The 14,493-nt window shown below is 40.8% G+C and overlaps 1 protein-coding gene across 7 annotated transcripts in view; it reads left to right on the top strand.

Annotated features, from left to right (window-relative positions):
- LOC118367119 (protein TANC1-like) overlaps positions 1-14,493 on the top strand; it is a 266,705-nt gene that overhangs the window by 64,441 nt on the left and 187,771 nt on the right. The window contains exon 4 of one of the 7 annotated variants that reach the window (XM_052493855.1): positions 7,413-7,871. The exons of the other annotated variants lie outside the window; for them this stretch is intronic. The gene's annotated coding sequence lies outside the window, so the exon portion shown is untranslated. The remainder of the gene's footprint in view (positions 1-7,412; positions 7,872-14,493) is intronic. 7 annotated transcript variants of the gene reach the window in all.

Below are 14,493 nucleotides of genomic sequence, written 5' to 3'. Positions count from 1 at the left end.
AAATGCAGCATCTGGATGCTCCTCATTTATCACATAAGACCAACAAATATTTTTAATATCATCCACATGAGTCACAGCAAAATCTTTTGTATGATCTCTTATACACAATTTTAGGCCCAGCTGTTGGAACTTTGGCTTTCCTGGATATAGCCACTATATTGGGATCACTGCATCCAATGGGTACAGATATAGCTTTCGAAACAAAGTTCTACAGCATTGGTAAAAATGTGATCGATACATGTGGATGATCTTGTTCCTGTAGTGTTTGTAAACACCCTGGTAGGTTGATTAATAACCTGAACCAGATTACAGGCACTGGCTACAGTAACAAGCTTCCTCTTGAGCGGACTGCTTGATGAAAACCAGTCAATATTCAGGTCCCCAAGAAATTCAGGTCCCCAAGACCTCTGTTTATTTCACATACATTATCAAGAATTTCACACATATTATTTAGATACTGACTGTTAGCACTTGGTAGCCTTTAGCAACACCCCAAAAGAAAAGGCTTTAGATGTGCCAAGTGAACCTGCAACCACAACACTTCAATAACACTTGACATAAGATCTTCTCTAAGCATTACAGGGATATGTCTCTGAATATATACAGCAACACCTCCCCCATAAGCATTTCTGTCTCTTCTATAAATGTTATATCCTTGTATTGCTACTGATGTATTATCAAAATGAATTATCTAAGTGAGTCTAAGAAATGGCTAATATATGAATGTTATCTGATGTTAGCAAGTTATTGATTTCTTAAACTTTATTTTTAAGGCTACATACAGTGGGGAGAAGAAGTATTTGATACATTTTGCAGGTTTTCCTACTTACAAAGCATGTAAAGGTCTGTAATTTTTATCATAGGTACACTACAACTGTGAGAGACTGAATCTAAAACAGAAATCCAGAAAATCACATTGTATGATTTTTAAGTAATTATTTGCATTTTACTGCATGACATAAGTATTTGATACATCAGAAAAGCAGAACTTAATATTTGATACAGAAACCTTTGTTTGCAATTACAGAGATCATATGTTTCCTGTAGTTCTTGACCAGGTTTGCATACACTGCAGCAGGGATTTTGGCCCAGTCCTCCATACAGACCTTCTCCAGATCCTTCAGGTTTCGGGGCTGTCGCTGGGCAATACGGACTTTCAGCTCCCTCCAAATATGTTCTATTGGGTTCAGGTCTGCAGACTGGCTAGGCCACTCCAGGACCTTGAGATGCTTCTTATGGAGCCACTCCTTAGTTGCCCTGGCTGTGTGTTTCGGGTCTTCAATGGTCTTACTGAGGGAAGGAGGTTGTTGGCCAAGATCTCGCGATACATGGCCCCATCCATCCTCCCCTCAATATGGTGCAGTCGTCCTGTCCCCTTTGCAGAAAAGCATCCCCAAAGAATAATGTTTCCACCTCCATGCTTCACGGTTGGGATGGTGTTCTTGGGGTTGAACCCATCCTTCTTATTCCTCCAAACACGGCGAGTGGAGTTTAGACCAAAAAGCTATATTTTTGTCTCATCAGACCACATGACCTTCTCCCATTCCTCCTCTGGATCATCCAGATGGTCATTGGCAAACTTCAGACGGGCCTGGACATGCGCTGGCTTGAGCAGGGGGACCTTGCGTGCGCTTGCTTAATCCATGACGGCGTAGTGTGTTACTAATGGTTTTCTTTGAGACTGTGGTCCCTGCTCTCTTAAGGTCATTGACCAGGTCCTGCCGTGTAGTTCTGGACTGATCCCTCACCTTCCTCATGATCATTGATGCCCCATGAGGTGAGATCTTGCATGGAGCCCCAGACCGAGGGTGATTGACCGTCATCTTGAACTTCTTCCATTTTCTAATAATTGCGCCAACAGTTGTTGCCTTCTCACCAAGCTGCTTGCCTATTGTCCTGTAGCCCATCCCAGCCTTGTGCTGGTCTACAATTTTATCGCTCATGTCCTTACACAGCTGTCTGGTGTTGGCCATTGTGGAGAGGTTGGAGTCTGTTTGATTGAGTGTGTGGACAAGTGTCTTTTATACAGGTAATGAGTTCAAACAGGTGCAGTTAATACAGGTAATGAGTGGAGAACAGGAGGGCTTCTTAAAGAAAAACGAACAGGTCTGTGAGAGCCAGAATTCTTACTGGTTGGTAGGTGATCAAATACTTATGTCATGCAATAAAATGCAAATGAATTACTTAAAAGGCATACAATGTGATTTTCTTGATTTTTGTTTTAGATTCTGTCTCTCACAGTTGAAGTGTACCTATGATAAAATGTACAGACCTCTACATGCTTTGTAAGTAGGAAAACCTGCAAAAGCGGCAGTGTATCAAATACTTGTTCTCCCCACTGTATATTAATATGGGCTATTTTCAGCCCTTTCCTGAGTAGCTTATCAGAGATCGACATAATATTGAAAAGAGCAGACAAAGCAAGAGAAAAATATATACATTCAGCAGTCCATTAATCAATTGATGTGTGTGCTGCGGGGTTGAGGCTACGAACCCATAGACTTGGCTCTCTCATCCCTTCCAGGCTTCTGGGAGGAAGGGTGAACAATGAGTCTGTCATAGCGGATGTATACAATGTCCCCACGCGATCTGTCAGCTTTCATGGCCTGGATAAGTTATTTCCTCTTCTGGCGCACAGCTTCAGGATAGTCTTCATTGAGGAAGATATATGTTCCTCTCAAGTTCTTGGCTCTTTCCAGAACAGCTACCTTGTCTTTGAACCTCAGGAACTTGACCACTATTGGCCTGGGCCTATCACCTGGGCCTGGTGGTGGGTTTTCCAGTCCTGTGGGCGCGCTCCACCTCAATCTTCCTGTGGTCCATCTTCAATTTCAGAGATCATTTCCCTCACTTTGTCCTCAGACTCCACCAGATCTCTTGTGGAGATTCTGCAATATAAGGGTTTGACTTGGAGAGGTTTTTGCACCTTGTCACAGATAGCTGTTGTGCACTGAAGTCCACAAATGAGGGGGGAAAGGTGAGACGAGGAGAGCGCGCGCAGATGCAAGAAGGAATTGTAAAATGAGCGTAGTGATGATGCAGTATGTGACTGCTCTGAAAGTGAACTGTGTGTGCTGGTGATCAGGGGTGTATTCATTCCGCTGGTTCTGTTGCAAAACATTTCTTAAACAGAAGTAAACAGGACCTACCTGGAGGGAGGGACCTTTCTGAATTTGTCCGTTAGTACTACTGTATGGTAACTGTTTTGTGAGCTCCAACCCAACTTTGCTATTTTGTGATTCTTTTGGCGTTTATATTTACTTTATTTCAACAAAATGTATCCGTTATCGTTTCTTATGAAGACAATAACTTTTTAACATCAGATTACTTACCTTATTTCGGCTTCGACTTTGACTCATCTGCCCTTGGCTCTTTCTGTAATTCTGACACAATTCTCAGGGTATCCAAGGGGAAACGGCTGTGTTACTGAGGCAATGGGGGAGAAGTCCTGGCGAGATTAAGGCGAGGGGAAAACTGGCCACCTCTTCCCTCCATTCTATTGGCCACTTGATGATAAGATGGATGATCGCGGATTTGCTACCAACGGGACTGTCGTAACTGCAATATTCTCTGCTTTTTTGAAACATGGCTTTCGGACAAGATAACTCCATGGCTATCCAACTCGATGGATTCTCCATTCACCAACCTGACAGGACAGTGGAACCAGGGAAATAGATCGGGGGAGGAGTTTGCCTCTTCATCAACAACAAATGGTGTGTTGATGCGAGCACAGTGGAAGTCTCGACCCATTGTTCACCCGTCTTGGAATACCTGATGGTCAAATGCTGAACTTTCTATCTCCTGAGGGAGTTTTCAGTTGTTACTGTGACAGCTGTATACATTGCACCTCTGGAAAAGAAAAATAACAAGCTGGCACTTAACAAACTGTATGAGGATATAAACAACCAGGAAAACGTGCACCCAGAGGCTGCTTTTCTTGTTGTCCTTTTTAGTTTCACCGTCATTAAGACACGTGATGCCCAACTTCCATCAATACGTCTCCTTCGCCACTAGTGGCGATAAAGTCCTAGAACACTGTTACTCTACCCACAAGCAAGCATACAAGGACCTCCCCCATTCAACAAATCAGATCATGACTCCTTACTCCTGCTTCCTGTTTGCAGAAGCTCAAACAGCAAGCACACGTGACTCGGTCCGTTGAGAAGTGGTAATCAGAATCAGAGATTATGCTACAGGACGGCTTTGTTAGTGCTGATTAGAATATGTTCCGACGCTCTGCCGATAACATCGACAAGCTTAATCATCTCCTTCACTTCATTAGGAAATGCATCAGCGATGTTGTCCCCATAGTGTTCGCTGCTTCCCCAATCAAAAACCATAGATGCAGTAGAGCGGGTCAAGAGCTTTAAGTTCCTCAATTGAAAACGTTTGGCATGGGCCCTCAAATTCTCAAAAAGTTATACGGCTGCACCATTGAGAGCATCTTGACTGGCTGCATCACTGCATAAGACTGCTAAATAGCAATAGTTTTCAATGGGACTCATTGCTGGCCACTTCAGAACAGTCCTGCGTTTTGTCTTGAACCATTCCTGGGTGCTTTTTGAAATGTGTTTGGGGTCATTGTCCTGCTGGAAGACCCATGACCTTCGACGGAGACCCAGCTTTGTGACACTCCGTCTGACATTGCACTACAAAATGCCTTGATATTCTCTTGACTTCATGATGCCATGCACACGTTCAAGGCACCCAGTATCAGAGTCAGCAAAGCAACCTCAAAACATCACTGAATCTCCTATATGTTTAATGTAGGGAAGGTTTTATCTTCTTTGAAGGCTTCATTTTGTTTTCTGTAAACATAGAGATGGTGTGCTTTACCAAAAATCTCTAATTGGTCTCGTCTGTCCACAGGACATTCTCACAGAAGGATTTTGGCATGTTCAGGTGTGTTTTGGCAAATTGTAGTCAGGCTTTCGTATGTCTTTCTCTCAGCAGGGGGGACCTCCTGGGTCTCCTTCCATATTACCCGCTTTCATTGAGTTTGCGACGTATGGTGTGAATGGAACATGTTCTACCTTGTGTCTGAAGGTCAGCTTGAATCTGTTTATTTCTAACTACTTCTAGATTGTGCCAATAATATTGTTTGGGCCATTTTAGGATTTCTTTGTGGAATAAGCTAAGATTTAGTAAATTATTCCGATTTTTTTTGTTTCGTTCAAGACATACATAATATATAATATATAATATATAATAAATAATAATAATACATATGTCGATACCAAAATATTTTTGAATTTCAACAGTTTTCTGGAAGAAATTGTGTATTATTTGAAAAGAGTGTGCTGCTACTCTGTTGATCATATATCCTGATGCCTAGTCACCACACACCTATACATATCTACCTGCACATTGTAAATGGGTGATTCTGCAACTTCGGGCACTTTAGCCCTGTAAGATTTCAGAAATTAAAAATGATTAAAACACCATTTTACCAGCATTATAATTGTCTTGATAATGGCTGCGATCGTACTGTACAGGAATGTATATATTTTTGCCATTTTTCTCAGACAGCCATAGACAAATGCTGTTTCCATCACGCCATTACAGATTTTAGTTGAAAATGAAATATCATACAATTAATGTACAACACATTTCTTATACATTATATAGAATATTATTTTAAGTGATTTTCAAGATTTTCCTAATATTAATAATTCAACATGATGCCTGACTGCTTAAACCTGCCTTTGTCACAGTTGAAAACATGTATTTGTCATGAAAAATAAGATATTTCCACCCAACCTTTTTGTGAGATTATAACAACCATATGATTTCTCTATCTAAAACAAATCAATCAATGTCAATTATACATAATATACTAATTTACCTCAAAAATATTGGTGTGGTGGAAATGACAAGGTGTGGTGGAAATGGCTTTGTAAAAATATATATTTTTGAAAACATTTTGAACATCCATTGTTAAGATTCCAAAAGTAGCCGGTGGGCAGAGCTCAAGGAAGTATGCCAGTGTTTTTGAGAGATGGGCCCAGATAGCAGGTCGGTCACCTGCATAGAAGAGCTCAGTGAGCAAAGTGAAACTGTATAATTTGTGGTATATCCAACACAGGTGTGGAGGGTCACTTGCTTGTGAGAATCACCAAAGTGAACTGCCTGGATTTCACTGGTATATTTATACAGGTAGTTCTCTGCAAAGTCAATATGCACATTGATTTCCTCTTACCACAGATTCTCTTTTAATTCTCTCAGTTTGGAGTGTTGATGTCAAATGTTGTACACGTGTTTCCCCACCTTATCTTTCAAACCTTTGGAGAAGTCCTCCAGTAGAATATGCAGTGTGCCACACACTTTTAATTTTACAGTGAACTTCTCCATGTTTCCCTCTTTGATTTTCTTCTCTCTCGCTTCAGCTTTTATTTTCCCACTCAAACCACCATGTCTGCTCACCAGCATCAAAGTCAGATGTTTAAGCTCTTTTGCTTGGCAAAGGGAGCACTCTGTACATGCACTCTTTCTTCATGTTCTCACCGCAAAAAGACTCAATAAGGTTCTCAATGTTGCTGCAGCTGATCGCTTTGTGGTACTGTAGTTTGTCCGCCATGAACTGGAGGTTGGCGTGGATTTTTCAGAAGCATTTATAAATAAATAAGAATTTGTTCTCAACTGACTTGCCTAGTTAAATAAAGGTAAAATAAAATTAATTAAAAAAAAAAAATTGTCTCTATCCTGGACTACTGGCTTGACCACTCAAAAAGGACGTATTTTGCAGAATTCATAGTAAAACGTTTTAATCTCTGAATATTTCCTCTTAAACTTCTGATAAAGGTTCTGAATTATGCCTTTCAAGAAGCACTTCTGCTTTTTTTTCTTGTTCCTCGTTATTGTGTCCTTTTTACGATGATGTCATCACGTTCATAGAATATAGATATTTTCTCTTCTGTGACTGTGTTAATTCTGTTACACTGCTTTTTCCTGGAGTTTTGAAGACTTGTTGTCCTGTTTTCATTTGCCCTCATTGCTTTTGCTGAAAATCCAAATTCCCTGTTTCGGCTTTCCCCAGGCCATACTTTCTCAGTCTATATACATTGTGTGCAAAAGGCATGAGGAGGTAGGCGAATAATTACAATTTAGCAGATTTAGTCTCTGAGCGTTTTTTAACCACTTGTTTGTCCTTGGCACTACACATTTTTTGATACGTTTGCTTTAACTCTGCAATGATGGCATTTTCAAACATTAAAATCCTTCTCAAGTTATTTGAAGTTCCCTTCATTTGCTGCTTTGTCTATAGGGAATGTTGTTTCTCCATTTTCTTCATCGGTTGATCACACTTCCTTTGTATTTCTCAGCTTTCCATAAAGCTTTATCAAGTTTGACATTTGTCATGCATAGATCTCTGTATGTTTTTGAGCGACCTCTTCCAACCTTTTTCCTTCCAGCAAGTATTCAACTTCTTATTCCTGTGGCAGACAATGAGGAAGGGGTAACTGGGAGTGCATCAGGGGCAGGTAAGTTAGGGGCAGGTATTTTGGCCTCATGTTCTGGCAGCAAGTCATCTGGAGACTGAGGTGGTGTGTTGCCTGATAGGTAGGTCTCCATTTCAACTGTTCTCTTTAAAAATTCTGTCTTCTATTCTGTCAGTTGCATTTCCATTGCCTTCTCTTGCTTCTTTGTTCTCACTTTGTAAGCTCAGAGATAGATTTCACTTCTCCCTTCTCTTTTTTCTTCCAGTATCTCTCCCTGTCATTTTGCAGAAGTTCCTGGTATCGTATAGGATTTTTTAAACATTTTGTTTCTATCACATTTCAGGTAAGACCTAGATGCAGACAGTGTCGAAGGAACAAAAGTGTATTACTAATACAGGGGCAGGCAAAACGACAGGTCAAGGGCAGGCAGAGGTCAGTAATCCAGACAGGGTTCAAAAGGTCCAAAACGGCAGGCAGTCTCAGGGTCAAAGCAGGCAGGGGTCAATAATCCAGTATGGTGTGGCAAGGCACAGAACGACAAGCAGGCTCAGGGCAGGCAGAAAGGTCAAAACCGGGAAAAACTAGAAAACAGGAACTAGACCAGACAGGTGCAAGGGGAAAAGAGCTGGTAGGTTTCACAAAACAAAACAAACTAGCAACAGACAAACAGAAAACACAGGTATAAATACACTGGGGATAATTGGGAAGATTGGCGACACCTGGAGGGGGGTGGAGACAAGCACAAAGACAGGTGAAACAGATCAGGGTGTGACAGTTTCTATATGTCTGTGACCTCTATGCTGTTTTATGTGGCATCTTCTAAAAACAAAGATAAGTACTACTTAACTTTTCAACTTGTGCACACCTTGGAGCATTTTCTTGATTAAATTAATTGAAAACATGATTAAATAAGCCTAAAGTTAAAAATATTAATGTAATAACGTAAAAATGACAGACTGCTTAGCATACTTTGGCTAGTATTACAGATATCATATAGTTTACACTAAATTCATAAAATATACTTAAAAACTATTTTTTATACCACAAATCACAGAAATTATAGCCTGTTTGTAAATGACTGACAATAAAAATATTCTCTACACAAGCAATATTTACCTATATACTTCTTCAAGTTCTGGACATCACATCTGAACAACTGTCTGCTGCAGCCACGTGTTTCAGTGTCACAATAAGTTTCCATAGTAACTAAATTAACATTCTCTTGAAAAAACTTTAATGATGAGGAATTTTCCCTCAGTGGTGGAAATGACACCACGGCCAAAGGACAGGTATATTTTGTGTAAAAAAAAAGAGCATATAAAGGGCATACTCACAATAAATGTTGATATAGATTTTATTTGAGGATGCACCGATATGACATTTTTGGCCGATATCGATATCCAATATTTTCCTTGACAAAAAAAACTATACCTTTTTTAAGCATTCTAGTACAGTTAAATAGTTAACTTACACACACACACGGACGCAGCGGTCTAAGGCACTGTATCTCAGTGCAAGAGGCGTCACTACAGTCCCTGTTTCGAATCCAGGCTGTATCACATCCGGGTCGTGATTGGGAGTCCCATAGGGCTGTGCACATTTGGCCAAGTGTCGTCCGGGTTTGGCCGGGGAGGCCGTCATCGTAAATTAGAATTTATTCTTAACTGTCTTGCCTAGTTAAATAAAGGTTACACACACACACACACACACACACACACACACACACACACACACACACACACACACACACACACACACACACACACACACACACACACACACACACACACGCACACACACACACACACACACACACCCAGTAAAACATAATCAAAACCTATTCCTTTCACTTACTTGCTGTGCTGTTTCGTTGTTCATTTGTTCAGTCGTTTCATTCTCAACCAGGATTTCGTCATACGTGTCAAGCAGTTTCAGCTCCATGGCCTCTCTTCCTCGGTGCGCACTGTCACTGTGTCCATTTCCATCTTGTCCAGCTGTGTATATAATATTTTACGTAAACCCTGTTTCTTGTCTGCATCGAAGTAGCAGTCCTTGTACCTAGCATCGAGCACGGCGGCGACACAGTAAAGAGGCTCAGAGAGAATGCCACCGAATCGCTTGTTCACAGCCTCTAGTAGAGTACTTTTGCAAGTTTTCCTCATCGACCCACTGTGCTGTCAGACTCAGCATGCTCATGGCGCTGACATCGCTGCTCCAAATGTCAGTCGGGAAGCTAATAGCAGTGACGCCCCTAGCAAGTGCTTTTCAACAATACTGTGTAACTCCAGTAGGGCAACATCTGAATAATAGCGCCTACTTGGTAGTGTGTACCGGTGCTCGACCAGTCGGCGAAAGGCAACATCATCCACGACAGAGAACATTGCATATGGGCTTTTTGTTTTCTTAATTTGAAACTTCAAAATAGATGCACAACGCGGACATTGTGGGCTAGTTTACGAAGTGTAGCGCTGTATTTTTTGTGGCGTCATTACCTCATCTACCTACGTTATATAGTTATGCACGTCAGCTTTGACATCGGTTTTGCACATCGGTGACTAGACATCGGGCTGATGCCTATGCTATCATTTTTAGCGATTCCGATATTCTTACCAATATATCATGCATCCCTAATTTTATTTAATTGACTCTTTCTCTAGTAGATAACATAATATATTATGTAGTTATTAATGTTTTCTCATAGAAAAACATAGTAGAAGCTTAAAAGTCAGGGACAAGGGCAAAACACTGAAATTGAGTGTCATGCCCTGGCCTTAGTATTTTGTGTTTTCTTTATTATTTTGGTCAGGCCAGGGTGTGACATGGGTATTTATGTGGTGTGTTTTGTCTAGTTTTTTTTGTAGGTAATGGGATTGTGGTTTAGTGAAGTAGTCTAGGTAAGTCTATGGTTGCCTAGAGTGGTTCTCAATCAGAGGCAGGTGTTTATCGTTGTCTCTGATTGGGAACCATATTTAGGCAGCCATATTCTTTGTGTGTTTTGTGGGTGATTGTTCCTGTCTCTGTGTTTGTTGCACCAGATAGGGCTGTTTCGGTTTTTCACGTTGATTGTTTTTTGTAAACTGTTTGTATTTTCATCTTTCATTAAAGATGTTTATGAATAACCACGCTGCATTTTGGTCTTCCTCTCTTTCACCGGAAAAAAAACGTAACATTGAGGTATAAAATACACCTGAAAAGTAGCTAAAATACTTGATAGAGAGGTGTTTAAACAATCTGGGGTGATTGTAGTGTGAACTTAACATATAAAGAATAAAAACATAGATGTGTTTTTATAAAATCCCCCAAATTGACGCTGAGGACAGAGAAGTGCCCGCAGTTGCAGAATCACCCAAATATGTAATTGGAACTGGTGCTGTGAGCTTTTTTTTTACTTCAAAATCTGACTTCAGTTATTGTTTTTGACCAAATTTGTAGTTACAGCTTTTTGCCTTTGTAAGACAGTATAGCTTGCTTACTTTCTCCTGTTCTTACTTTTATTTCTTGTGCATTTTTGTTCTACCTTATGTTTTTGGATGTTATACTACATTGATATTGATTACTGCATCGTTGGGTTTAGAGCTTCCAAGAAAGGCATTTCACTGTACTTGATATTAAAACTGAAATTTGAGAAACTTTAGTTTCAGTTGTAAAACAGAACGTTTTGCAACTGTTTGGACTAATGATTTCACGCTAGATCAGCTAGATGCAGGCAATAGTGTACAAGGCTGTATTGATTTTGTCACTGTCTGTCACGTTGATTACTCCAATTTGTCTCTTGACCTGTACACCTACATTATAAACTTTCCTTTGTTGGCTAGGATGGGTATAGGGAAAATGTGAGTATCATGTAGTAGCCTAAACCAAGCAATGTTACAGTACATTGAGCTGGGTGAATGGAATATGAATGTCATCCAATATGCTGTAATAGAAATAAGGCCATTGTTATAAAAAACTAATTGTGCTCCCTAATGTTGGACGACACCAACCGCCACTGATTGGAACTCAAGGCTCCATCTGTACTCCTTTTGCTGTTGCTATGTTGTGGGGGAAGAGGGAACATTTGGTGAAATATTAAACAGACAGGCAGGGGGAATACAGCTAAACCACCCAGAAGGCTTGTTGTTTTTTCTGGACTGTTCTCTCACCATAAGTCTGTCCTCTCTCTTTGTTTGTCAACTGCCTCAGCTTACTGGGTCAGCAGGAAGCCATTTCCACAAATCTGATTTGCTTTAATGAGGTGCCTGATGCTAATGGCATGCGTCTCAAGGCTCCTGTTTGCCTGTTAGGCGCTGGTCTAGTGCTACTCCAACGTCACTGTGGGAGAGCTGTTAGCCCAGTGTGTGGAAGTAGGCTAGGCTATTTGTTGAAGATGGGTGCAAATCAATGAGCTCACAGACACATAGCAGCCAAGAGGCTGTTGTAGACTAGACCCTTGACATACAAACCTGTCTGTCCCACAATTTGCCCTTTCACGACCTGTCTGGCCACTGGTGCCATTCTAAGACTATTTTTCAGGCTGGCTGGCCGTCTGTGAACAGGTGCACTGGTCATCCCAGCTCTCCTCTCGTCAGTGACCATTATCCTCCACCACAAGCAGCTCCAGGCAGGAAAACACCCTCTCAGCGTCCTTGGAAATAATGGAGGATGCAGGGGCTGTGAACAGACTCTCCCTCACTGTCCTAACTATCCCCAGGGTTAAAGAATAGCTCTTTCACCTGTGTTCTATAGGAAGCAGTGACTCAGAGGTATTGACGTTTAGAGAGGAGCTCATGTCTTTTATACCGGGCCTCAAACCCTGTCTGGAGTCATTTTGCACTTCAGGAATGTTGTTAACAAGTCAGAGAGGAGGTAGGTAAACTTTCTGCTTCTATAATATCCTGAGTCATAACTCAGTCTGAGGTCTTCTTCTGGCCGAAGACAGCAACATACTCAGGCAGCCACAGCAGGAAGTCTAGACCACAGATGATACACGTGAAACAGGCTGGAGGACACACACGCACACACTTTTTTCTTTCATAAATTGAACAATGACAATGAACATTTTCCGTCATCACTATCAACTGGCTTTGATATTTTTAAACCATAATAGCCTAGCACTTCAACCATAGTAATTAACCCCCTTTGTCATCCTCTCTTAGTTTCCCTTGTGAACAATGTGTTCCACTTTGCCTAGATGAAAAGGCATCTAGAATAAATTACCTTTTTGGTTTACCATTGTCAGTGCACAATGTATTTTATAGTGCAGTTTATCCCATTACATTGATCAACAAAGACCTCAATTCCACTCACAACTCTAAGGATGTTTGCTATTCTGTTTAGCCTACTCCTATTACTGCGGCTAATTCAAATGAATAAACGACCTACCTGACACTTGGCTAGAGTCCCGATTGACGTCTTTCTTTGTTTTTGTGTTTGTCTAAATGGTCATGCCCAGACAGTGGAGGTGAGATTTTACATGCTGGAAGGTAGGAATGTAAAAGAGTCACAAAGGCAACCATTTAAGCTAGCGCCAGACTCTATACCAGTATCAAAGCACTGTACGGCCAGTAGGCAACGATTAGCAGGGCGTAGCTCAAACCACATGACAAACACACACAGACACGCACATGCACACACACACACACACACACACACACACACACACACACACACACACACACACACACACACACACACACACACACACACACACACACACACACACACACCCTTAGTTTAGAAAGCCCTCAAACTAAACTTCAGGTGTGTCCACATGAGGCCCACCCTGTCTCTTCATGTCTCCTGAAAAGCGAAAAGAAATCATTGAACCGGGTCGGCCAGTCAACTGTTTTGTGTTTGTAGAAACCTCTCAAACAACAAACATTACATTTTCCCCTCACATCATATGATTTGGAGCTCGGAGACAAGAGGCTTTGAAGCTAATATAATTTTACTAATCTCTTTCAGCACAGTTAGGCTAGATTTCCTCTCCAATATGCTCCCTTAATGTGGTCAGGCAATAATAAAGGCATGAACTGCTGTATGTAACTTTTGGGTGACCTGACCAAATTCACGAAATTTGAGTTAGAGATTCTCATTCTCATTGAAAGCAAGTCTAAGAAGTGGTATATCTGTTCTATGTGCACTATACTATACTTCCCTTTAAGTTTCGTTTGAACGTCTTTTACTTTTGGTTCTGTACACCAGCTTCAAACAGCTGAAAATACAATATTTTTGGTTATGGAGGTTTAGATAATACAATGATTCTCTACACTGTACTTGCATGTTTTTTTTCACATAAACTGAAACGGATTTCTGCATAGTGAATCTTTAATGCCATGTAATGCAATAGTATTGACTGAGGAGGCAATTGGCCTTTATATTGCATCATGAGGTGCAGGAATCCAAAGTGAATGCTGCACCTCATGATGCGAAATAAAGGCCAATTGCCTTTAGAGGTGCAATGTTCACTTTGGAGTCCTGCACCATTCACATTGTGTGGGACTTGAATTGTAAAGGTCATGGAATTCTATTCCCATCAGTGGTTCCAATCTCCAGCTCTCGAGTACTCCCAATAGCACACATTTTTGTTGTAGCCCTGGACAAAAAACACCTGATTCAATTCATTGAGGGCCTGATGATTAGTTGAATCAGGTGTTCAGGACCGTGGCTTCAATAAAAATGTGTACTGTTGGGGGTTGGGAATCACTGCTCTATAGGATGTCTCTGTCCCAATGCTGTAAAGTCACCAGGCTATATCAAGACATTGCCAATACAATATGTATTGCGATTCCCATGATTCTATATGTGTTGTGATTTGATACTGTGATTTTATTGCAATTCAATGTTGCAAACATACAGTGCATTCAGAAAGTATTCAGACCCCATAACTTTTTCCACATTTTGTTACGTTACAGTCTTATTAAAAAATGTATGAAATGTTTTTGTTCCATCATCAATCTACACACAATACCTCATAATGACAAAGGTTGTTAGAAATATTCAGAACCTTTGTAATGAGACTCGAAATTGAGCTCAGGTGCATCCTGTTTCCACTGATAATCCTTGATGTTTCTAC

This window comes from Oncorhynchus keta, chromosome 34 (assembly GCF_023373465.1).
Source record: "Oncorhynchus keta strain PuntledgeMale-10-30-2019 chromosome 34, Oket_V2, whole genome shotgun sequence".
Classification (NCBI taxonomy): domain Eukaryota; kingdom Metazoa; phylum Chordata; class Actinopteri; order Salmoniformes; family Salmonidae; genus Oncorhynchus; species Oncorhynchus keta.
Note: the sequence above shows the minus strand (reverse complement) of the source record. Positions and strands in the feature narration are given on the sequence as shown.